General features: G+C 36.6%; 1 long non-coding RNA gene across 1 annotated transcript in view; it reads left to right on the forward strand.

Moving 5' to 3' along the window:
• The window catches only part of LOC147361816 (uncharacterized), a 429,777-nt gene that overhangs the window by 403,899 nt on the left and 266 nt on the right, over positions 1-25,612 (forward strand). The window contains exon 3 of the long non-coding RNA XR_015137664.1: positions 25,243-25,295. This is a non-coding gene — a long non-coding RNA (uncharacterized LOC147361816). The remainder of the gene's footprint in view (positions 1-25,242; positions 25,296-25,612) is intronic.

The following is a 25,612-nucleotide window of genomic DNA, read 5'->3' on the forward strand; positions in this document are numbered from 1 at the left end:
TGCCTTACTGACCATGACTTCCCTTGAATCCATGACAGGATTGAAAGTTCTGCTTACCTAGTGCTTTGTACACAGCTCTCTACTCAGGAACTTCTTGCAGAGCATTACAGACTAATTGAAAAATGTCTGGAATAAAAAGTCAGAGTAGCAGACTAGACCCACCTCAGTGTTCCTCCTGTCTCCAGAGGTACAGATCCTCAAGTTCCAGCTACATTTGTAGCCAAACATCTTGTTATTTTTAGACAAGAGTTAAACTTTTGTAACCAAATTATACCTTCCAGAAAAGGAAGTCTGTTCCCTCACATTATTATATGTCCTAAAATCTTTATATATACTATTCCTTCTATCTGGAATACCCTGTCCAAGTCATTCATCTCCCTGGTATTTTCTAGACTATCAATGATTGTTAAAGTGTCATCACTTGGAATTTCTTTGACTTCATTTATGAATAAGTGCCCTATCCATATGCTGTCACAAAATGTTGCAGACATCAGATCAGATCAGATCAGATCAGTCGCTCAGTCATGTCTGACTCTTTGCGACCCCATGAATTGCAGCACGTGTTTCTCATATATCTGACTGTAATTACGTATTACCTTTTACTTGAGACCAAGGTAATATGTAAATATACATATGCATGTGCTGTGCCATGCTAAGTCACTTCAGTCACGTCTGACCCTTTGCTATGGATTGTAGCCCACCATGTTCCTCTGTCCATGGGATTCTCCAGGCAAGAATACTGGAGTGGTTTGCTTTGCCCTTCTCCAAGGGATCTTCCTGAACCAGGTATCAAACCTGGATCTCTTACATCTCCTGCTTTTGCAGGCAGATTCTTTACCACTAGCACCAGCTGGGATGTCCATGTATATATACAAGTATATGTAAATATATATATAATTATATTTATTATCTGTAGGAATATATATATTTATGCATTGCATATAGTTTATTTCTACAGTTATTATATATTTATATATAATGCTACACTCAAGTAAAAGATGAATACAGTCATGTATCATTGTAATATAACATCATATATAAATATAATTCATATAAAAATACACATGTATCTTTATTTTAATTATGCTATCACATTGCTTAAAATAAGGTGTGTTTTAAAACAATGTCTTTGAATCTGTGATGAATCTGTGATGATTAAAACCATCATGAAAATAGAAAAATGAACATAGATATCATTCATAATGTTTAAATAATTAGTACAATGGACAAAAATAAATTGATATCCACAGAGGCTTCATTAACTATTGGGGAACATTTTCAGACTGAGAGATTAGGATATTAATAGTCATAGACACATAATGTTGTTCATTAAACATTGCACCTTAACAGATATTTCAGATCACCTGTAGACAATAAGACCAATCATTCTCCAATTTTCAAGAAACCCAAGGAGAAGTTACAGCAGGAGCTAATCAACTGGTAGAAAATTATTCTAATGAGCTTCAGAAGTGTTGTTTTCATCTCTTTTGTGGCTTGATATATTTCATCTCTTACTTCTATCTAAAATAGAATCCATCTAGCAAGTTTTTATGTTCTTTAGATTTTGTGATCTCATATTCTAGTTCCTGGGGATATAAGAGTAAATAAACTGTCATAGACAAAATATTTGTTTAGAATATAACATCATACAAAGTGATGTGGATTTGGGAAATTTTAAGCAAGGAAGGAGAAAAGGAGTTGGGAAATTTTATTTTAAAATACTGAGGGGTGAGGAGAAGTGTCAATGAAAAAAAGTCACAGTTGAATAAATACCGGTAGAAGGCATGAAAGTGAGTGATAAGAGTGAAAGGAGGAAAGAGCTTTCTAGGCAGTGGGAACATAGGAACATACCTTTAATTCAGTCACTCTGTCCTCCTTTAGAAACTCTGATCCCTTAATATTCAGATAATAGATGGGAAAATATAGCATGCAGAAGGCACTTCTGCTTCTTAAACTTTTATGAACTAAAATGACACATCATTTCTGTTCACTTTTAATTGGTGATAAGTAGGCACAAGGCCACTTATGTTGCCAGAGATGTGACTAGACTTGGACATGACTGAGCGACTGAACTGAACTGAGAGATGCTGGGAAATGTACTCCAGCTGTGTGCCTGAGATGATGGAGTGGGATTAAAAGCTTGATGTAGTAAAAATGGGCTCCTCTGCATTGAGAGAGGTATTGTTATTGTCTAAATTTAATACATTTATTGTTTTCATTTTTACTTTCTAGAAGATATTTTTATTTAGGGAAAAATTTGCAAAGATAACAGTTTCTCTTTTCAACCCCATGGACAGCAGCACACCAGGCTTCCCTGTCCCTCACCATCTCTCCGAGCTTGCTCAGACTCTTGTCCTTTGAGTTGGTGATGCCATCCAACCATGTAGCCCTCTGTAGTCCCCTTCTCCTCCTGCTTTCAATCTTTACAAGCATCACAGTCTTTTCTAATGAGTCGGTTCTTCACATCAGGTGGCCAAAGCATTGGAGTTTCAGCTTCAGCTTCAGCTTCAGTCCTTCTAATGAATGTTAAGTCTTGATTTCCTTTCAAATTGACTGGTTTGATCTCTGTTCAGTCCAAGGGACTCTCAAGAGTATACTCAAGCACCACAGTTCAAAAGCATCAATTCTTTGGTACTCAGCCTTCTTTATGGTCCAACTCTCACATCCATATATGACTACTGGAAAAAAAACCCAGCTTTGACTATATGGACCTTTGTTGGAAAAGTAACGTCTCTGCTTTTTAATATGCTGTCAGGGTTTGTCATAGCTTTTCTTCCAAGGAATAAGTGTCTTTTAATTTCGTAGCTGGAGTCAACATCTGCAGTGATTTTGGAGCCCCCAAAAATAAAGTCCATCACGGTTTCCCCATCTATTTGAATGATGTGATGGGATCAGATGCCATGGTCTTAGTTTTTTGAATATTGAATTTTAAACCAACTTTATCACTCACTTCTTTCACCTTCATCAAGAGGCTCTTTAGATCCTCTTCACTTTCTGCCATAAAGGTGGTGTCATCTGTATACCTAAGGTTATTGATATTTCTCCCAGCAATCTTGCTTCCAGCTTGTGCTTCATCCAGACTGGCGTTTTGAATGATGTACTTTGCATAGTAGTTAAATAAGGAGGGTGACAATATGCAGCCTTGACATACTCCTTTCCCAATTTGGAACCAGTCTGTTGTTCCAAGTCCGGTTCTAACTGTTGCTTCTTGACCTACATACAGGTTTCTCAGGAGACAGATAAGGTGTTCTGGTATTCCCATCTCTTAAAAAAATTTCCACAGTTTGTTATGATTCACACAGTCAAAGGCTTTAGCATAGTCAACGAAGCAGAAGTAGATGTTTTTCTGGAATTCTCACTGTTTTTCTATGATCCATTGGCTGTTGGCAATCTGATCTCTGATTCCTCTCCCTTTTAAATCCACCTTGAACATCTGGAAGTTCTTGGTTCACATACTGTTGAAGCCTGGCTTAGAGAATTTTGAGCATTACTTTGCTCGTATGTGAAATGAGTGCAATTGTGCAGTAGTTTGACCATTGTTTGGCATTGCCCTTCTTTGGGATTGGAGTGAAAACTGCCCTTTTCCAGTCCTATGGCCACTGTTGAGTTTTCCAAATTTGCTGGCATATTTAGTGTAGCATTTTAACAGCATCATTTTTTACAATTTGAAATAGCTCAGCTGACATTCTATCACATCCACTAGCTTTGTTTGTAGTGATGCTTCTAAAGGCCCACTTGACTTCACACTCCAAGAAGTCTGGCTCTAGGTGAGTGATCACACCATTGTGGTTGTCTGGGTCATTTGATTTAGGGAAAAAATTGCAAAGATAACAGAGATACTCTCATATACCCACACCCAGTTTCCTCATTTTTTAATATCCTACATCACTGTGTTGCATTTGTCACTATTAATAAATAGCTACTAATAGATTTACTAAAGTCCATATTTTATCTGGATTTCCTAAGTTTTCTAACTATTGTCTTTTTTTTCCCCACTATTGCAAAGTACCATATTATATTATGTTGTCATGTCTCCTTAAGCAACTGTTGGCTGAATTTCTCAAATGTTTCTTGTTTATGATGACCTTGATAATTTTCAAACATCTTAGATAGGTATTTTACAGAATATCTGTCAGTTGGGATTTGCCCGCTATTTTTCTCATGATTTAATCAGCTAAGTTTTGAGAGAAAGACCAGAGAGATAAAATTTCATTCTCATCCCTTCATACCAAGTGTACACATTACCCAGATGGCTTGTTATTGTTATGTGAACTTTGGTTATCTGATTGATTAACCTTCATCATTTGGCCTGTTATTTTTAACAAGATAAATACTAGCATATGTGCAAAATTTGGGGGAAAATAGGGAAGAAAGTGGAAAATGGCAAAGGTAAGATAATTAGGGAAGATAGTATTAACTTAGACCACATTTTAAATTGTGCTCTTTATAAGCAGCAAGGACAGGTCGCTCATAGAAACTGGGGGAAAGAGAGGATAGGCAACACATTTCTCTTTTCTTAGGGAAATGGAACCAAAGCAGCAGCTGAGTGTGTGGATGGTGTGGCGTATGCTGAATGTTTCTGGACAAATGAGAAAGAATGTGGAATTTTAAGTCATCTGTCTTTATTTATCAGAGAGTGTACTGATATCTGTGTGTCTTGTATTTGTCTCACACAGATATGTTCATGTATGCAAAACTGAAAGTCAAAGTGAATCATGAATGTATTATACTTATTTCAGGTATTGTTTTTAACTGTATGGTGCCTATGTTCACAGGGTGTGTTTGTGTATGCATCTGTCTTTATATATATTCATTGTAATCTAATGGCCATTACTTAGATATTCACCTATTCACTTGATTGAAAATGAGTCTGACTCACACCATGAGGGTTCACACCTATAAGAGAAACAAAATATTTTGTAATAAAGAAATAAGCCAATTCCTACATTACAACACAGATACTGAAATCCAAGTGCCATGAATAAAATATCCTTTTTGTTGTGATTGTGTGCATATAACCCATGGCATCTTGTATATAATTTATGCAAATATATATTTCCACATTAATATTTTATCTGAGAAGTAGGTTTTGGTAAGCCTTTTAATGGAACTTCCCAGGTGGCGCTAATGGTAAAGAATCTGCCTGCCAATGTAGGCAATGGCACCCCACTCCAGTACTCTTGCCTGGATAATCCCATGGATGGAGGAGCCTGTTAGGCTGCAGTCCATGGGGTCACTGAGGGTCAGACACGACTGAGTAACTTCACTTTCACTTTCACTTTCATGCATTGGAGAAGGAAATGGCAACCCACTCCAGTGTTCTTGCCTGGAGAATCCCAGGGACGGGGGAGCCTGGTGGGCTGCCGTCTATGGGGTTGCACAGAGTCGGACACGACTGAAGTGACTTAGCAGTAGCAGCAGCTTATGTGGAGACGTAATAGACACAGGTTAGATCACTGGGTCAGCAAGATCCCCTGGAGGAGGGCTTGGCAATTCACTTCAATATTCTTGCCTGGAGAATGTCATGGACAGAGAAGCCTGGCGAACTACATTCTATGAGGTCGCAAAGGGTCAGACATGACTGAAGTAACTTAGCAGCAAGCAGGCAAGCCTTTTAATGGTGATATATCAAAGTATCTTGAAATTTATATCTAATCCTAAATCATAGCTTTAATTTAAATATACTTTCACTTTTGAAGAGAACACTTTTATCTAATATCAAAATGAAAACGTATGGTTATTATAACTTCTGGAAACCCTTGTTTTTTCATGTGGAACATCTGTTTACAAATGAGCCTCTGTTGCCATATTCATTGTAGTTTTCCTCTTTTATATGAGAGACACTGTGAGAAATGGGAATTGTCTGAAACTGGAGGTGAATGTAACAACCAAAAATGTCACGTGAATTTGTACAATCAAAATAGATTTCAAGGACATGACAGCTTGGCTTTAGGACAGTTGACTACGAGGAAATTAATTTCATTTTTATATCTTGAATCATTGACAGTCAAGTGAAATTTTCTCAAAGGTTATATATAGTTTTTGGTTGTTTTTATCCATATAACACCTTTATTCTAAGAAAGTAAAAGTTTCTTTGATATCTAACTCACATAACTCTCTTTGAAACATAATAATATCATTTCAAATTACTTATAATGATAAATATTTTTCATTATTTATATAAAATTTTTCATTGACTAATTTGAAAAGATGAACAGATACGCCTAAAATTGTTTATTTTGCATTTTTATTTTGAAATTATATTTTTTCAAAAGTAAATTGTTAATGTAATACATAAGAATATAATTCTGCTAAATTAAAGGAAAGATAACATTTAATTTATAAGCAGTATGAGTATGAGACAATAGTGAGAATTAGTACTTTCCTTCCAATTAAAGAAAAGTCTGTCCCAATTACACAGATATAAGTAACACAAAGAATATTTTGGTTAATATTTTGAGAATACTTAAAACTATGCATTCCTAGTATATTTATGTTGTTCAAGGAGACATATTACAATTGCTCTTGTGTACTTGAAGTATCCTTGAAACCATATCCACACAATTCTATCTTTAATATAACCTTGGCTTTCACATTTTTAAAAGAAGATATTTTAAGCACTTTTTACACTATTTGGCCACATTCTTAGAAATTTTGTCAGGATTCTTGAAGCCAAAAAATGCTTCAATAGACATTATGTAATCTGTATTTTCTCTTCCTCTCTACTTTCTTTTTATTTTCTTTCTTTCTGTTTAACACATAAACTGACACCCTAGAAGTATAATGTGTAACATTAGATATGTTATCCTGACTATATCAGGCAGATTCCCAACAATCCAAGCCCTAGATAGAATGTTTAAAGAGACAAACTACTTACATTTCCATTCCAATGGAAAGCTGAGACAACTTGAATGACCCTAAATATCTTATGCCATGTATCACTGTTTAACTAGCTCTATCATTTTTTTTTCATTGAATTATGACCATTGAGCACCCTAGTAAAAATAAACACATAAAGATTTTATTTTTTCTTTTTCACAGAAATTTTGTGATTTTGTTTTTTTGTAGTTCTTCTTTGTATCCTTCAGAAGGACTTTGCTTCCTCTTATATTCAAATCCAAGCCCCTTTCCATTTTCCTTAGGGGTGTAATTTACATAGAGAATTTGATTATTCTTTAAATAGTATCAGGGTAATGCAGACCTACTCTACTGCTCTTTGAAACAAGGAGTGTGTTTATACTCTACACTGAGTAGATTACTGAGCTAAAGATAAGAGATACTTGCAATTCCGATATGACAAAGACCAAGTTCTCCCTATCCTTGGAGTCTCAACATGAAGCTGCCATATTTTATGCTACCATGTGGCATGGTTCATTTTACTACTCTGCTTACAGGAGTGGGGATAAGTGAGAGAAAGTCAAATAGGAAGGAAATTGGAATCCTTCATGGTCTTCTGGGTCCCAGGCACTATAGTAAGTGCATAAAATGACACTTTTTATACAATAGCTCTCATGTAAGGTGGGCTTCCCAGGCAGTGCTACTGATAAAGGACCCACCTGCCAATGCTAGAGACATAGGAGATGCTGGTTCGATCCCTGGGTCTGGAAGATCCCCTGAAGCAGGCCATGGCAACCCACTCCAAAGTGTCAGACACAACTGAAGCAACTTAGCACACATGTAATTACAATAGTCATTCTTATATTGATTTAATTTTGAGAAAGTGTTAGGTTTATACATGGTAGTTATTTCCCAGATGATGCAAGAATTGATTAACAGATCCAGAAGGCAAATCTAGGTTTTACTGGATTGGCAACAATCATTTTTCCATTATATCATTATTCAGAAGATAAGGCATAATCAGAGTATGATGAGGGTGAGTATTAATGTCCAAAACCATGCTTACTAAAGCTGTATGTGTTCAACAATTTCTTATATTAATATCTACACATGAACATGATGTCAGTTAAGAACAAAATAAATGTTTGAGCAATATTTGAGGAAATGCTGTAAGAGTAGCCAATGAGAAATTTAGAGAGGTAAGCAAATGCAAATGATAGCAAGTAAGTTTCATTCCCTTACCCCCACAGAGCACTTGAGAAGGCTCCAGCATCAAAGGCACCACACCCTGGAACACATATTCAGCCAGCTGAATGTTGGAAGCTGGTTATTCCTGTGAAGGGACAGGGAGATGAGTATTTCTATCTGTTTTGTATAGCACACTTACTTGTGCTTAAGGTGGAAAATTGACCTCAATGTGTGCAAAATCCAAAGTTCTTGAATGGGATGATTTATTCCATTTAAAAAGAGCAATGAAGTGATTGATGCATTTTAGTGATTTACTCCTTAAAAATCCAAATTTATAACTACACATTGATATATTCTTTCTAGTTTGATTATCTCCTATAACTGCTCAAATGCATGCAGTAAATTACTGATGTTTCCTTAATTTCCCCAAGTACACAATTAAAGAACAGCACATGCACAGAGATGCACACACATATACAAATTAAAAAAAAAAAAAAGTTGCTTAAGGCAATATCGAGGACACAATTTGTGCCAATGGGATTTCTTGTCATCAGTCACTACAAAGCAATATTGATTGTTTTTTGCTGTGGGAACCACAGAAGATGAGATCCCAAAGTTATCCTCTAGGAGAAAGTGATAGTTTATATTTTCCAAGATCATCTTTCTTTAGTTTTTGGTATCATAAATGATAAATTTGAAAATATAGTGGTAAATAAGTCATAATAATTTCAGTAGACAATATAATTTTCAATTCTGTTACTACTTTGTTACATAAAAAGTCCACTGATTTATTTTCTGAAAATAATCTAGGCAAATTTAGGTCAGTTGGTGCATGAATTAATTCATTCAATAAACACTCATGAAAAAGTAATTAATGCCATACACTCTTCCAAGGACTGGGATACAGCAGTGAAAACAAACTCTGTTTCTTGAGCTTATGTTTTAGTTGGTGTGATAGAGAATAGACATATATATGACATATGTTGTGTGATTAGTGCTGTAAGTAATTTTGCAAACAGATGGGGATGAGGTTGTATAGAGGGTGCAAAGATGTCTTGTAGTCAGGGATAACTCCTCAGAGAAAAGTATATTAAGCAAAGTCCTCAATGGTGTGAGTAAGCGATGAACCTCCCTAGAAGAGTAAGGTGAACATGCTGTCTTCCCTTGTCTTCCTTTTCATGGTTGGAGACAGTAAATGATTCTAGTGATTATATTGTACTTTGTCAGTGTTGTTGTCCTGAAGAAGATTGTTAGACAGTATTGTGGAATGTTCTATCATATTGCTGAGCACTCAGTTATGTCTGACTCTGTGCAACTCTATGGACTGTAACCCACCAGACTCCTCTGTCCATGGGATTTTCCTGGCCAGAATACTGGCTGGGTTACTATTTCCTCCTCCAGGGTATCTTCCTGACCCAGGGATTGAACCCGAGTCTCCTGCATCTCCTGCATTGGCAGGCAAATTCTTGACCACTGAGCAACCTGGGAAGCTTAGTATATAAAGAGTATCTATTTGTTGAATGATCCAAAGACCCTCTTTGAAATTTTCTGGGACAAAATTACATATTTCTTCCTTTAATTTATGTGAAGCCCGCAGCTGTTCCTGTTTGAGCAGATCCAAAGAGTCTTCCTGAAGGCAACTTTTGCTTCATTCTTAAGCTGCTGTGTCTGGGAAGGCAGGGATAGTTTTCCCCTCAGTATCTAGAAGACTCACAATATTTTCATTTTATGCTTTGATCAAATTTGAGCACATTCATTTAATTCTTCACAATTTCACTTTGAATAAAATATGTTTCATTATTCTTTTAGCTTTTGTTAAGGAGTTTCACAATACACAGTAACACAATATTTAGCACTCCAGTTTATGTAAAGTTGATTTTTAAAGATATTATTTATTACTTCAGTGTTCAAAATATAAAAAAAGTTTGTGAAATTTTTACTTTAGAGCATTTTTTTAGTTTTTAAAAAAGTTTATATTTCCTAAAGCACTAGTGTGCTTCCTCCATTTATGATCAAATAGACTGCATAAATAATACAATTTCTCTTTTTTTCCTTTCCCACTAAGATCAAAGCCAAATGCGAACTTCAGGCATGGTAATTTTTCCCTTTCTCCTGATTTACCATTTCTATTTATTTATTTTTTTACTTAATTGAATCTTATTTTGCTTTAAGCTGTCTCAGAAGTTTTGTGCAAAGAGTTGGGATAGTGCATGCATACATAATAAACAAATTAACCATTTCCATTTGTTGTTGAACAAAAAACCTAAATTCTGAAACTTATTTTTCTCATAAGCATTTATGTTTTTAGTTTACTTTTCAAAACATTATTGAGGACCTATGAACACATATTTAGCATGCTACCTATTTTCCATATGAAGATTTATTCAGAAGTTGGTATAAGTTAATATTAAAAAATGATTTCACATAACTTACAGTGATAATTTGAAAGCTATTCATTCAAGTATTTATTAAATAACCATGAGCAAATAATGGTAGTATCTCCCTTTTTATTAATTAAATAAATATATTTGATTTCTAAAATTTAGATAGTACTGTTTTTCGAACTGCTAAAAATCCAGTTAAATCTAACATAGCATGTATGTGAAACTCAAAAAGTACAGACGTTTGGAACTATCATGCTACTGTTATGGGGAAGAAAATGAGGAATTAAAAATTAAAATGAGATCCATTACAGAGTTGCATATAGTATTTCTTTGTCAGAATGGTCACTGTCCATGAGTAACTTCAATTAATTATGTCATATAATATATACTATATATATATATATATAGTGGCTAAGAACATGGACTTTAGATACTGGAAGTTCTGGGTTTGAATCCAGGTTTGCCACATTTTAGCTGTATGATAGAGGTTCTGCTTCACTGTCTATGCTAGAGCCTTTGAATGTGTGGATCACAACAAACTGTGGAAAATTCTTCAAGAGATGGGAATACCAGACCAACTACCTCCCTCCTGCAAAACTTGTATGCAAGTCAAAAAGCAACAGTTAGAACTGCACACGGAAGAATAGACTGGTTCAAAATTGGTAAAGAAGTGCATTATTTAACATATGTGCAGAGCACATCGTGTGAAATGTCAGGCTGGATGAAGCACAAGTAGGAATCAGATTGCTGGGAGGAATATCAGTAACCTCAGATATTACTTTACCTGCCTCCTGCAAAACTTGTATGGCAGGTAAGAAGCAACAGCTAGAACGAACATGGAAAAATGGACTGGTTCAAAATTGGAAAAGGAGTATGCTAAGGCTGTCACCCTGCTTATTTAACTTACATGCTGATTAAATCATGAAAAATGCCAGGATGGATGAAGCATAGCTTCATCAAGATTGCCAGGAGAAATATCAATAACCTTAGATATGCAGATGGCACCACATTTATGGCAGAAAGCGAAGAGGAACTAAAGAGCCTCTTGATGAAGTGAAAGAGGAGAATGAACAAGCTGGCTTAACACTCAACATTCAAAATTCTAAGATCATGGCATCCAGTCCCATCACTTCATGGCAAATAGATGGGGAAAACAATGGAATCAGTGACAGACTTTATTTTCTTGGGCTCCAAAATCATTGCAGATGATGACTGCAGTCATAAAATTAAAAGACACTTACTCCTTGGAAAAAAGCTATGATAAACCTAGCAAGCATATTAAAAAACAGAGACATTACTTTGCCAGCCAAAGTCCATCTAGTCAAAGATATTGTTTTTCCAGAACTCATGTATGGATGTGAGAATTGGACCATAAATAAGGCTGATAGCCAAAGAATTGATGCTTTTAAACTGTGGTGTTGGAGAAGACTCTTGAGAGTCCCTTGGACAGCAAGAGATCAAACCAGTCTAAAAGTAGTCAACCCTGATATACATTGGAAGGAGTGATGCTGAGGCTGAAGCTCCAAGACTTTGGCTGCCTGATGCAAAGAGCCAACTTTTTGGAAAAGACTCTGATGCTGGGAAAGATTGAGGGCAGGAGGAGAAGGGGATGACAGAGGACAAGATGGTTGGATGGCATCACTGACTCATGGTCATGAGTTTGAGTAAGCTCCAGGAGATGGTGAAGGGCAGGAAACCTGGAGTGCTGCAGTCCATGGGGTTGCATAGAGTCAGACAGGACTGAGTGACTGAAAAACAATAAGAGGTAATTTATTCAATTTCCTCATCTATATAATAGGGACAATATTAGTCGATTTGTATGGTTTTTATTGTTTAAATGGAATAATTTATGTCTATTTGTAGTAGAGGCCTCCAAATTGGTTCTACAGAATGTAGATATTGGTAGATTTTACTGTCAAAATAAAATAAAATATCTGCAATATGCTGCTCCCCATGAGCTACTCAAAGTACAATAAAGTGATTTTTTTTAAATTTCTTGAATGGTGTCTTAAGCTTCTCACATTTGCCCTCATTTGTGAGGCAAATGTCATCAGCCTTATTCATCCTCTTCCACGCTTTCCCCTATGACTGACCTCCATTCCATAGCAGCCAATGATTATGCCTGTAATTGGATGCAGGTCATTCCAGGAAGAGATATAAAATATAACCTGAAATCCAAATTTGTGACAATAAGTAACCCTGCATTTCATATATTTCCAATCCTGACTAAAAATGTTCAAGTATTATTTTATAGAATAATTTATTTCTTTCTCTTTCTAGGAAGGACAATGTATTTTGATTTATTCTCAAAGCCCTAAGTATAAGTAATATTCCAGGTCTTGGAGTATCATGAGTACATTTATACACAACTGATCTTCAGGAGAGAGCTTCCCTTGTAGCTGAGACAGTAAAGAGTTTGCCTCCAATGCAGGTGACCTGGGTTCAATCCCTGGGTTAGGAAGATCCCCTGGAGATGGAAATGGCAACCCACTCCAGTATCCTTGCCTGGAGAATTCCACGGACAGAGGATCCTGGCAAACTACAGTCCATGGGGTCTCAACGGGCCAGATACAACTGAATGACTGAGGGAAACCACATTTGAGTTTGTTTCAGAACCCTACCTCCCTTATATATTTTTAAACAATATTAAATATTGTATTATATATTGTAATAAGCTAGATATAAAAGCAATATACTGTTTTCCCCTCAAATAATAAGCCCTGTTGAGAATAGCATTCTGATGAATAAACTCAACTGATGAATAATGGGCTATCAATTTCCCATGACTAATCCTTTCTTAATCATATTTAAAATCTAATTTGTAACTTCTCAGAAGTTGATAATCAGAGAGAAAAAGGTTTGGTTTAGTTTCTTAGGTTGTTCGCTTGGCACAAGTTGGAATTTAACTGTCTTTTTTTTTTTTTCCAATACTTTGAATATATCGTGCCATTCCCTTTTGATCTACAAAAATTTCTGTCAAAAAAATCTGCTGATAGTCTTACAGAAGTTCCCTTGTTCTTAACAATTTTTTTTTCTTACTGCTTTTAACATTCTTTCCTTGTCTTTAACTTTAACATTTTTAATTATAATGTATCTTGGTGTGGGTTTCTTTGGGTTTATTGGTTTTGAAAATTCCTGTGCTCTATGAACCTGGATGTCTGTTTCCTTCCCCAGCATTAGGGAAAATTTTTAGCCATTTTTTATTCAAAGAGTATTTCAGCTTCTTTTTTTTTAATTATTTTTTATTGAAGGATAATTGCTTTACAGAATTTTGCTGTTTTCTGTCAAGCCTCAACATGAATAAGTCAAAGGTATACATATATCCCTTCCCTTTAAACCTCCTTCCTGTCTCCCTCCCCACCCCACCACTCTCAGTTGATACAGGTTCCCTGTTTGAGTTTCATAATGTAAGTTTTCATGTTACTCTTTCCATACATCTCTCCTCCCCTCTCTGCATGTCCATAAGTCTGTTCTCTATGTCTGTTTCTCCACTGTTGCCCTGTAAATGAATACTTCAGTACCATTTTTCTAGATTCCATATATACAAGTTAGAACGTGGTATTTATCTTTCTCTTTCTGACTCACTTCACTCTGTATAATAGGTTCTAGGTTCACCCACTTCGTTAGAACTGACTCCAATGTGTTCCTTTTTATAGCTGAGTAACATTCCATTGTGTATATATACCACAATTTCTTTGTTCATTCATCTGTCAATGGACATCTAAGTTGCTTCCATGTTCTAGCTATTGTAACTAGTGCTGCAATGAGCAATGGGATACATGTGTCTCTTTCAGTTTCGGTTTCCTCAGGGTATATGCCTAGGAGTGGGATTTCTGGGTCATATGATTTTTTTTAATTTATTTATTTTAATTAGAGGCTAATTACTTTACAATATTGTATTGGTTTTGCCATACATCAACATGAATCCACCACGGGTATACACGTGTTCCCAATCCTGAAACCCCCTCACACCACCCTCCCCATACCATCCCTCTGGGTCATCCCAGTGCACCAGCCCCAAGCATCCTGTACCCTGCATCGAACCTGGACTGGCAATTCGTTTCTTATATGATATTATACATGTTTCAATGCCATTCTCCCAAATCATCCCCCCCTCCCTTCCCACAGAGTCCACAAGACTGTTCTATACATCTGTGTCTCTTTTGCTGTCTCGCATACAGGGTTATCATTACCATCTTTCTAAATCCCATATATATGCATTAGTATACTGTATTGGTGTTTTTCTTTCTGGCTTACTTCATTCTGTATAATCGGCTCCAGTTTCTTCCATCTCATTAGAACTGATTAAAATGTGCTCTTTTTAATGGCTGAGTAATACTCCATTGTGTATATGTACCACAGCTTTCTAATCCATTCATCTGCTGATGGACATCTAGGTTGCTTCCATGTCCTGGCTATTATAAACAGTGCTGCGATGAACATTGGGGTATGCATGTCTCTTTCAACTCTGGTTTCCTTGGTGTGTATGCCCAACAGTGGTATTGCTGGGTCATAAGGCAGTTCTATTTCCAGTTTTTTAAGGAATCTCCACACTGTTCTCCATAGTGGCTGTATGGTGGTTTTATTCCTAAGTTTTAAAGGAATCTCCATACCGTCTTCCATAGTGGCTGTATCAATTTACATTCCCACCAACAATGCAAGAGTTGTCCCTTTTCTCCACATCCTTCCCAGCATTTATTGTTTATAGATTTTTTGATGAGGGCCATTCTGACCAGTGTGAGGTGATATCTCATTGTAGTTTTGATTGGCATTTCTCTAATAATGAGTGCTGTTGAGCATCTTTTCATGTGTTTGTTAGCCATTTCTATCTCTTCTTTGGAGAAATGTCTGTTTGGGCCTTTTTCCCACTCTTTCATTGGTTTGTTTGTTTTTCTGTTATTGAGTTGTATGAGCTGCTTGTATATTTTGGAAATTAATCCTTCATCAGTTGTTTCATTTGCTATTATTTTCTCCCATTCTGAGGGGTGTCTTTTCACCTTGCTTATTGTTTTGTTTGCTGTGCAAAAGCAGCACAAAAAGTTTAATCAGGTCCCACCTGTTTACTTTTGTTTCTATTTCCATTACTCTAGGAGGTAGGTCATAGAGGATCTTGTTTTGATTTATGTCACCAAGTGTTCTGCCTATGTTTTCTTTTAAGAGTTTTATAGTTTCTGGTCTTACATTTAGGTCTTTAATCCATTTTGAGTTTATCTTTGTATATGGTGTTAGGAAGTGTTCTAATTTCATTCTTTTACATGTAGCTGTTCAGTTTTCCCAGCACCATTTATTGAAGAGGCTGTCTTTGCTCCATTGTATATTCTTGCCTCCTTTGTCAAAAATAAGATACCCATAGGTGCATGGGTTAATTTCTGGGCTTTCTCTCTTGTTCATTGGTCTATATTTCTGTTTTTGTGCCAGTACCATACTGTCTTGATGACTGTAGCTTTGAGTATAACCTGAAGTCAGGAAGGTTGACTCCTCCAGCTCCATTCTTTCTCAAGACTGCTTTGGCTATTCAGGGTCTTTTGTATTTCCATATGAATTGTGAAATTTTTTGTTCTAGTTCTGTGAAAAATGCCATTGGTAATTTGATAGGGATTGCATTAAATCTGTAGATTGCATTTGGTAATATAGTCATTTTCACAATATTGATTCTTCCTACCCAGGAACATGGAATATCTCTCCATCTGTTTATGTCAATTTGATCTCTTTCATTAGTGTCTTATAATTTTTGGTGTACAGCTCTTTCATCTCCTTAGGTAAGTTTATTCCTAGATGTTTAATTCTTTTTGTTCCAATGGTGAATAGGATTGATCTCTCTTCTTCTGGGACACCTATAATGTGAATGCTAGTTCATTTGATGTGTCCCATAGGCCCCTGGAAATGTGAAAGTGGAAGTCACTCAGTTGTGTCTGAGTCTTTGTGACCTCATGGAATATACAGTCCATGGAATTCTCCAGGCCAGAATACTGGAATGGGTAGCCTTTCTCTTCTCCAGGGGATCTTTCCAACTCAGGGATCAAACTCAGGTTTCCCACATTGTGGGCAGATTCTTTACTGCTGAGCCACAAAGGAAACCCAAGAATACTGGGGTGGGTATCCCTTCTATCCCTATCCCTTCTCCAGTGGATCTTCCCAACCTAGGAATCGAACCAGGGTCTCCTGCACTGCAGGCAGATTCTTTACCAACTGAGCTATCAAGGAAGCCCAAACTTTCCCTAAGTCTTATAAAATATCAACATATAAAGTGAGCAGAGAGAACTTAATAATCATTTTGAAATTGTCATATCATTAACATGATTTTCTCCAAATAGTGAATATAAGAACAATAGAATATCAAACCAGAATTTGTACTTGTTTTTTTCTTTTAGATTTTGTGTGTATGGATGTTTATATTTGTTTCATTCTGGGTAATATAATTTTTTTTTTCTCTAACCTGCCTTTATCACCTGGCTAGATAATTTAACATCTCCAGAGAACTGTTAGCTCTGGAAAAAACTTGCTGTCATGATAAATGCAAGGAATTGTTCCCTAAATGGTTAATCAAGGAGACAAGTCAAGCCAAAAATTGTTAAATAAGTGACAATGTCTATTTAAAATATGTTAGCCCCTAAAGTTATCTTCATGTTTGTCTTTCCTATTCCGATTGGATGAGTTCTACTGCCTTGTATTTGAGCTAACCAATCCTTTCTTCTGCTTCTTCAAGCCTGCTGTTGAACTCCTCTAATGCAATATTCAGTTCAGTTATTGGATTCTTCAGTTCTGTGACTTTTGTTTGGCACTTTGTTATATTTTCTCTTTGTTGAGGTCCTCATTGTGTTCATCAATTCTTTTCCCCAGTTCAGTTAGCATCTTTATGACTATTGTTTTGAAGTCTTTCTCAAAATTACTTACCTCTATTTCACTCTAACTTTTTTCCTGAGGTTTTATTTTGTCCTTTTATTTGGAACAGATTCCTCTTTTCCTTCATTTTGCTTGACTCTCTGTGTTGACTTTTTTTGTTGTTTGTTTTTTTCAGTAGGTGAAACAACCACCTCTCCCAGACTTGAAGGAATGGACTTATGTGGGAGATGAAACTTGTCATTCAACCCTGCCTCACCCTTTTGCTGTTTTTTATGCTTTTTCAAAGTTTTATGTTTTTCCAAGCAGTATATTATATTTTTAATAGCCACTAGTGGCAACAGTTGAAGGTGTACCAAAACTTGTTGGTATCCCTAAGGGAAGTGCGTTAGCACCTAGATCGATGCTGTTTGGGAGACAGATCCTCAGGCAACAGCTTTTAATAGCATGTAAATATATACAGTTCTGTGAGACTGTAAACATAAGCTCTGCTGGCCAGGGGATCTGGCAGTGCCTCCCGGGTGGCAGTCACAAAAATGTATAAGCTCTTTTCAGGGACAAATGCATAATGCTGGTGAGCTGGAGTAAAACAGAGGGAGAGGATCATAGCCTAAAACCCTCGAGAGCAACCTTGCAGTCCAATGTGCTGTGTGCTGTGCTTAGCCATTCAGTCTTGTCTGACCCTTTCTGACCGCATGAACTGTAGCCCATAAGCCTCCCCTGTCTGTGAGGATTCTCCAGGCTAGGATACCGGAGTGGGTGGGTTGCCATGCCTTCCTCCAGAGGATCTTCCCAACCCAAGGATTGAACCCAGGTCTCCCACTTGCAGGTGGATTCTTTACCATCTGAGCCACCAGGGAAGCCCTTGTCATCCAATAGATGTGAGCCAAACCTGAGACCTGCCCATCAAGCTAAAGCTCCGGGACAGGCAAAGAGGTCTTCACAGAAAGGCTGAGGGATGTGCCTCATCTGCTGTGTGAACAGTTCCCCAGAGCTGATAGCAATTGCCAGAATCCCAGGGAATGCAAGCAAACCCATCAGCCATCCAAACCTGGTGATCTAGGAGCATCCTCTGGGTGGCAGCTGAAAAACAGGGCATGAGACACAGAAACTCAGGGCACCAGACATAGAATCTCAGGGTACCAGACATGTGTATAGCTTCCCTCCAGGAGACGCTGGCACTCTAGGGTACAAACTAGAGAGAGTGTAAGGATAATGCCTGCCATCCAAGGTCTCTGAAAAGGATTACAGTCAGCCCCTGAATGTGTGTTTAATTAGAAGCCTGAGGGTTAGTTAATAGATCTTCTTCTTAGAAAAACTGAGCCAGTTGCCTCTTGTTGTGCCCTGGAAGTATAGCTGGTTAAGAACTCTGTTGGTCTCAGTCTTGCAGGATGACAAATGTAAGCCCCACTGGCTGCCAGAGCCAGGTGATGTAGAGGTATCTCTTAGTAGAAGCAGCAAAAATTGGGATGTGCGACAGGGAAATGAGCTGTTTTCTGGGTGACATCAATTATTACAGTCCTGTGGGACCAGAAATGCAAGCTTCTCCAACCTCCAGATCTATCCCTTGGGCAGCAGCCACAGATATTGGGACACCAGATACATGTTAAACCTCCCTCCCTGGAGCTGCTGGTGCCCTAACAAAGGGAAAGCATGAAACTGGCACCCACCAGTCTCTAGTCCCAGAGAGTTTTCCAGCAGGTTTGTAAATGTATGTGTTAAATTAGATACCTGCTAATCAGAGGAGTGGGAGAAGGAAATGGCAACCTACTCCCTCTTGCCTGGAAAATCCGTGGACAGTGGAGCCTGGAGGACTGCTGTCCATAGTGTCACACAGAGTTGGACACGACTGAAGTGACTTAGCATGCATGAATGCATTAGAGAAGGAAATGGCAACCCACTGCAGTATTCTTGCCTAGAGAATCCCAGGGACAGAAGAGCCTGGTGGGCTGCTGTCTATGGGGTCGCACAGAGTCAGACACGACTGAAGCGATTTAGCAGCAGCAGCAATCACAGGAGTAGATCTGCTCCTCAGATCCACACCTGAATATAGGCAGGTGAGCCTTCACTCAAAGTCTATGCACAATCAGTTGCCTCTGACCTGGACACTGGGGCAGGGTACATTTGAGCTGGTGAGCCCATTAAGAGCTTCTTCCAGACTGCTAGTCTTGTGAGTCTCAAGAAATCAGCCTTGTTGGTTTTCAGCATTAGATTTGGTGGGCTCATCTCTCAGGGGCAAGTCCTAAATGCCCAATATGGGGTTTGAACCCTTCACTCCTTCAGGAGAAGTGTGGAGTTTTGAATCTCTGCATGTGGGTTTTTGGTGAGACTCCCTTCCAGCTTCTCCTACCCACTTTGACATGGTTTCCTTCTAATTGGCTTGATATGTAGTCATCACCCAGCCAGGCTTTTTTTTTTTTTTTTTCTTAAGAGGAAATTGTTCTATATGTAGCTGCTTGACTCAGTGGTTATAGATGGAGTTGAGTTCAAGATCATTCTCTGTCACCATCTTGAATCTCATTGACTTTGAATGTTTTGTTCTATTTTTTTAATGAATTGGCTAATAGGAATTTAATACATATTCAATTGTGTTATTTATAAGTGGACTTCCATGATGGCTCAGATGGTAAAGCAGTCTGCCTACAATGAGGGAGACCCGGGTTCAATCCCTGGATTGGAAAGATCTCCTGGAGAAGGAAATGGCAACCCACTCCAGTACTCTTGCCTGGAAAATCCCATGGATGGAAGAGCCTGGTAGGCTACAGTCCATGGGGTTGCAAAGAGTCGGACACAACTGAATGACTTCTTTCTCTGTCACCATCTTGAATCTCACTGACTTTGAATGTTTTGTTCTATTGTTTTAATGAATTGCCTAATAGGAATTTAATACATATTCATTTGTGTTATTTATAAAGTACTCAAATATATTCAAAACAGTGAGTGAAAGCATTTCTTAATTCTTTTAAAGAGTAAAAGCTTTAACATTGAATTAAAATATATGTTGTTTCTGAGGTTAATTTCACTTCTAAGATATGTAAAGCAGTAATTGTTGAAAGAGATTTAGTATTATGCCTCTGTTCTCCAAAATCTTTATGTCCTAAGTTTAGGGATACCACAGAAAAGAACTGAAAAAAAAAATATTTAGGTGAATATTACTGGAAAAAAACTTTCTGATTTGTAGTGTTTGTCCATTACTATAGTATAAATACTTCTACAATGGCCAATGTCAAGTTACTGACATAATGTCCTAAAAGCAGAATTGGAAACAAAAAATGTTGGACACAAGTATCTATTCCACCCAAAATGTGCTTATTAACTAGAAATATGATATATGATACAACTGTTTTTGTTTTAATGTATTTTTATTTCAAGTAAAAATATCTGATATTTCATGTCCATGTTTTTGAAAATCAATATATCAGTGTTTTATAATACTATGAATTTTAAAGAGAATATATAGAGAGTAGTTCATATAAATCTCTGAAGCAGCTTTCTGAGGTTTCAGTGACAAGTTGATTTGCTTTTTTCTTTAAGCAAAGTTACGTCAGGAACCCAAGATTATAGGATTTTTAAAAAAATATTTATTGTGATATATATTTATCAGTTACCATGTATTATCCATCTGGTTTCTTTTCAGGTTTCTGCATATATCTCTAAGGCACATGTGATCGAATCTTTTCCATACATGAGATATTAAGATATATAAGGAAATATTAAACATATGATATCTTAGAGATCACATATAACACACCTGTTCAAAATTTTAAAGATGAAATCACATGAGAGTTCATGATATGAAACCACTGACATATAGACAGAAGTTGCATCCACTTCCTCGCTCAGATCAGTTTGTATCAGCCTAAAATACCTAGAAACCAAAGTATAATTAGATTTGAACTGACTTAACACAATGGTATTTAGATAAAAAGTTAAGCGTAGAGGGCTTTGCTCATCTGTAGTAGCAAGTACCTCACATTTTTTAACACTCCTTTTTGTTTGAAGGTTTGGGTTAACATTTGCAGCTTGATCATTTACGCAATTACTAAATAGCTTGGCCCAGAAATTTCACTTCCTCAAAACAGGCTGAATCAATTAAATAATTTCCTCAAGCTCATGTGGCATTTTATTATAAATCCATTATTCAGATCCACATGATCCTAGCTTTTTTTTTTTTTCCAAAATGGTTCTTAAAATCCAAGTCACTAATAGAGAAACAGGTCCTACAAAGTCCTCTGGAAGCTCAAACCATTGTTTAATAGCTGACCTCACTGGTGGATTTCACACAATTGTTTCTACCATATATACTAATTTAAACAGAACATATATATAACTATTTTTTAATCTTTAAAAATGTAACATGTCCCTTATCAAAGTCATTCTTGAAGTTAATCTGTGCATTTTATTTATTTTTTTCTATATGCTCTGTGCTTTTCTCAACAAGTAAATAAGTGTGGTTTTACCTTTTTTCTTATTTTTACTTGAACTTTGCTTTAAATAGTTCAGCTCTGGCTTTTATTCATAGAGAGTAGATTGACTAAAAGTACTATTTTGGACCCACTTAAATTATCAGCAAATTAATTTGACTAGAATTTATAGTCAGAATAGTTAAAACAAATAGCTTCGGTCAAAATAAGGACATTATAGTTTAATCATTTGCATGAGGTAAATTTAATTAACTTAGAGAAATAAATTGAAATAATGTGTATTTATTCTGCAAGTGTATGTATGGAAGTTTTATATTGGTGGATTGTTTAGAGACTGTTTCTGCCCTTTTTGTTGTTTTTTTTCCATCCAAATATTATTTCTTTTAAGAACTTAGAATCAGATTTATAAGATCTCGCTGCCTTTGCTAATAGGGCAATCCATCTTAAGATCTCTAAAAAAAATGTATCCTTTATGTTAACAGACAAAATTTTTCCCAAATGTATCCATGTTCTGATCTGAGAAATCTGTTAATATCCTATCTTACATGGAAAAAGGGGCTTTGCAAATGTTGTTAAGAATCTTGAGATGGTGAGCTTCTTCTGTCTTATCTAGGGGCCCAAAATAAGCATGAGGATCCTTATAAGTGAAAAAGCAAAGTGAAAGAGATTGCAAGATAGAAAAGGAGATGTGAGGATGGAAGTAGAGCTTTGAGTATGAACAGCCAAGGAAAGTGGTCAGGCTCTAGAAACTGAAGAAGAAAAGGAAAAGGGTTATCCCTGAGAGCCAGAAGAAGGACTCAGTTTAGTTCAGTTCAGTTGCTCAGTCGTGTCCGACTCTTTGCGACCCCATGAATCACAGCATGCCAGGCCTCCCTGTCCATCACCATCTCCTGGAGTTCATTCAGACTCACGGCCTTCGAGTCGGTGATGCCATCCATCCATCTCATCCTCTGTCGTCCCCTCTTCCCCTTGCCCCCAGTCCCTCCCAGCATCAGAGTCTTTTCCAATGAGTCAACTCTTAACATGAGGTGGCCGAAGTACTGGAGTTTCAGCTTTAGCATCATTCTTTCCAAAGAACACCCAGGGCTGATCTCCTTTACAATGGACTGGTTGGATCTCCTTGCAGTCCAAGGGACTTTCAAGAGTCTTCTTCAACACCACAGTTCAAAAGCATCAATTCTTCGGCGCTCAGCTTTCTTCACAGTCCAACTCTCACATCCATATATGACCACCAGTAAAACCATAGCCTTGACTAGATGGATTTTTTTTTTTTAATTTTCTTTTAATTAATTTTATTTTATGTTTAAACCTTACATAATTGTATTAGTTTTGCCAAATATCAAAATGAATCCACCACAGGTATACTTGTGTTCCCCATCCTGAACCCTCCTCCCTCCTCCCTCCCCATACCATCCCTCCGGGTCGTCCCAGTGCACCAGCCCCAAGCATCCAGCATCGTGCATTGAACCTGGACTGGCATCTCGTTTCATACATGACATTTCACATGTTTCAATGCCATTCTCCCAAATCTTCCCACCCTCTCCCTCTCCCACAGAGTCCATAAGACTGTTCTATACATCAGTGTCTCTTTTGCTGTCTCGTTGTTGGCAAAGTAATGTCTCTGCTTTAGAATATGCTATCTAGGTTGGTCACAACTTTTCTTCCAAGAAGTAAGTGTCTTTTAATTTCATGGCTGCAGTCACCATCTGCAGTGATTTTAGAGCCCCCCAAAATAAAGTCTGACACTGTTTCCACTGTTTCCCCATCTATTTCCCATGAAGTGATGGGACCAGATGCTATGATCTTAGTTTTCCGAATGTTGAGCTTCAAGCCAACTTTTTCACTCTCCTCTTTCACTTTCATCAAGAGGCTTTTTAGTTCCTCTTCACTTTCTGCCATGAGTGTGGCCAACCCAGGTTTGACTTCCAACCTCCAGAACTGAAAGATAATAGATGGCTATTGTTTTAAGCCACCAAGTTTGTGGTAATTCCTTAAAGAGTAACTTTAAATAAATGCATCTCTGCTGCAAACATTTCTGGTATTTCCCAGAAGAGGGGATAGTTAGGTAACATTACTGAGTCAATGGACATGAATTTGAGGAAACTCTAGGAGATAGTGAAAGACAGGGGAGCCTGACATGCTGCAGTCCACTGAGTCACAAATGGACACAATTTAGTCACTGAAAAACAACACCTTAACTGGTGCTTATAGAAAAGGTTCACATTTTTGGTTTCCTCAACCCTCATTTTATCATTTCAGTTGACTCTGTTTGGTACCAGTGACATTCTTCTATTGTATAAAATAACGTCTACTGGGCAACAATGCTGTTTGGGTTCATCATCACTGTCATTTGAACATTTAAACATCTGTTTTACATCATAGACTTGCCCTGACACTGCTAGTACTTTCTTTATGTCCCCACTGAGTATTAATTCTTGCTGTATCAGTACTCTTTATAAAAAATTGTCCTTCTCCTGTGCATAAATAGACAGATACACAGAGTCTCTTTATTTTACTCATAGAATTACTACACTCCTCCAATGGATACAGCTGAGCTCAAGATAGGACTGATTGCAGGATATCCTACCCTGAACTTGCTCTCATTTGGACTTTTATCTGGTGCCACATAGAATAAATACAATGCTTCTTCCTTATGAGAGCTTCCATCACACCTGATGATATGATTTCAAGCACTCACATCAGCATGACTGCTCCCACAGAACATCCTTGACTATCTGTCTTCTTCAAGCAGGACAACTGCAGAACCACACAGGTAGAGTCTGAACCACACAAACCAGAAAAGTGCTTCCATCTCCACTGTTCTGAACTATATAATCCTGTTAATACTTCAAAATTGCACATTAAGTTATATAGATAATGAACTTAAAACATCAATCAAGAGGACTTGAAGTCAACTAAATCATTAATATTTTTTATAAATATTCAGATTTTACTAGTTCTGTTAGAAATCCATGTTTTTTTTCTTATCCCAATATTTAAAATTGTGTGCTATATATTAATAAAATATTTGATGACATTTTTTTCTGTTGAGGTGAAATGCCTTAATTCTCCCAACTTCCTTCTCTCTCACACAATCAATCCATTAAATGTCAAATGATTACTAATGAACAAGAGTGATTATAAAGATGATATCCAATTTACATTTTGCCTTCCCAATTACATTAAATATAATTTAATTAACTAATTAAATGAATTAAATTGTTTCATAGAATGAGAGATTATTAAATAGTAAGGATTAAGAAAAACCCTGATTTACAGGAATACTGGAAATAGAAATTTTTATAATTGAATTGTCTGTTTAAATTATTGAGTTAAATACTCTATTCACTGAAAATATTTGACCAATATATTAAAAAATATATAAATATGAACTTATTGAAATCAGTAAGATAATTATTTAAAATATTATTAAAAATTTACACTTTTGCTTTAATTTTTCAGTTTATGAGTTTAAAAATTTAAACAAGTATAATTTTTTACAGTCTATATAAATATATACATACTATTTTATAACTTTTTTAACTTTATAACTTTTTTATAACTTCTAGAAAAGAAGACTCTGGAATGAATATCCACATTAGATGAAGAATTTGAAATTCAGGTGAGTTAAATGCCTTTCTCAGATAATACCATCAGAACAAGTTCTCAGAGCTTTTGAGTTTTAGACCTACGTTCTTTGAGCAATATGTTACTGACTTTCATTATTAAGCTAAGCCACTAACATGAAGTTACATTCTTGCTTCATTTTCATTTTTCTTAAATGAGAGGTATAAAAAATTTCTAAGTGATGAGAGATTTTTAGAATTAGAATTCAGAGTAATTGAGATTGTATGTGATTAACAGTATTCAATGATGTATTGGATATTCAATATCTATATCTATATAGATATTGATATGTATATGTATATCTATTGTATT

Source organism: Bos grunniens, chromosome 12 (assembly GCF_055505025.1).
Source record: "Bos grunniens cultivar Pamir isolate PY7600 chromosome 12, Bosgru_T2T1.0, whole genome shotgun sequence".
NCBI classification, from domain to species: domain Eukaryota; kingdom Metazoa; phylum Chordata; class Mammalia; order Artiodactyla; family Bovidae; genus Bos; species Bos grunniens.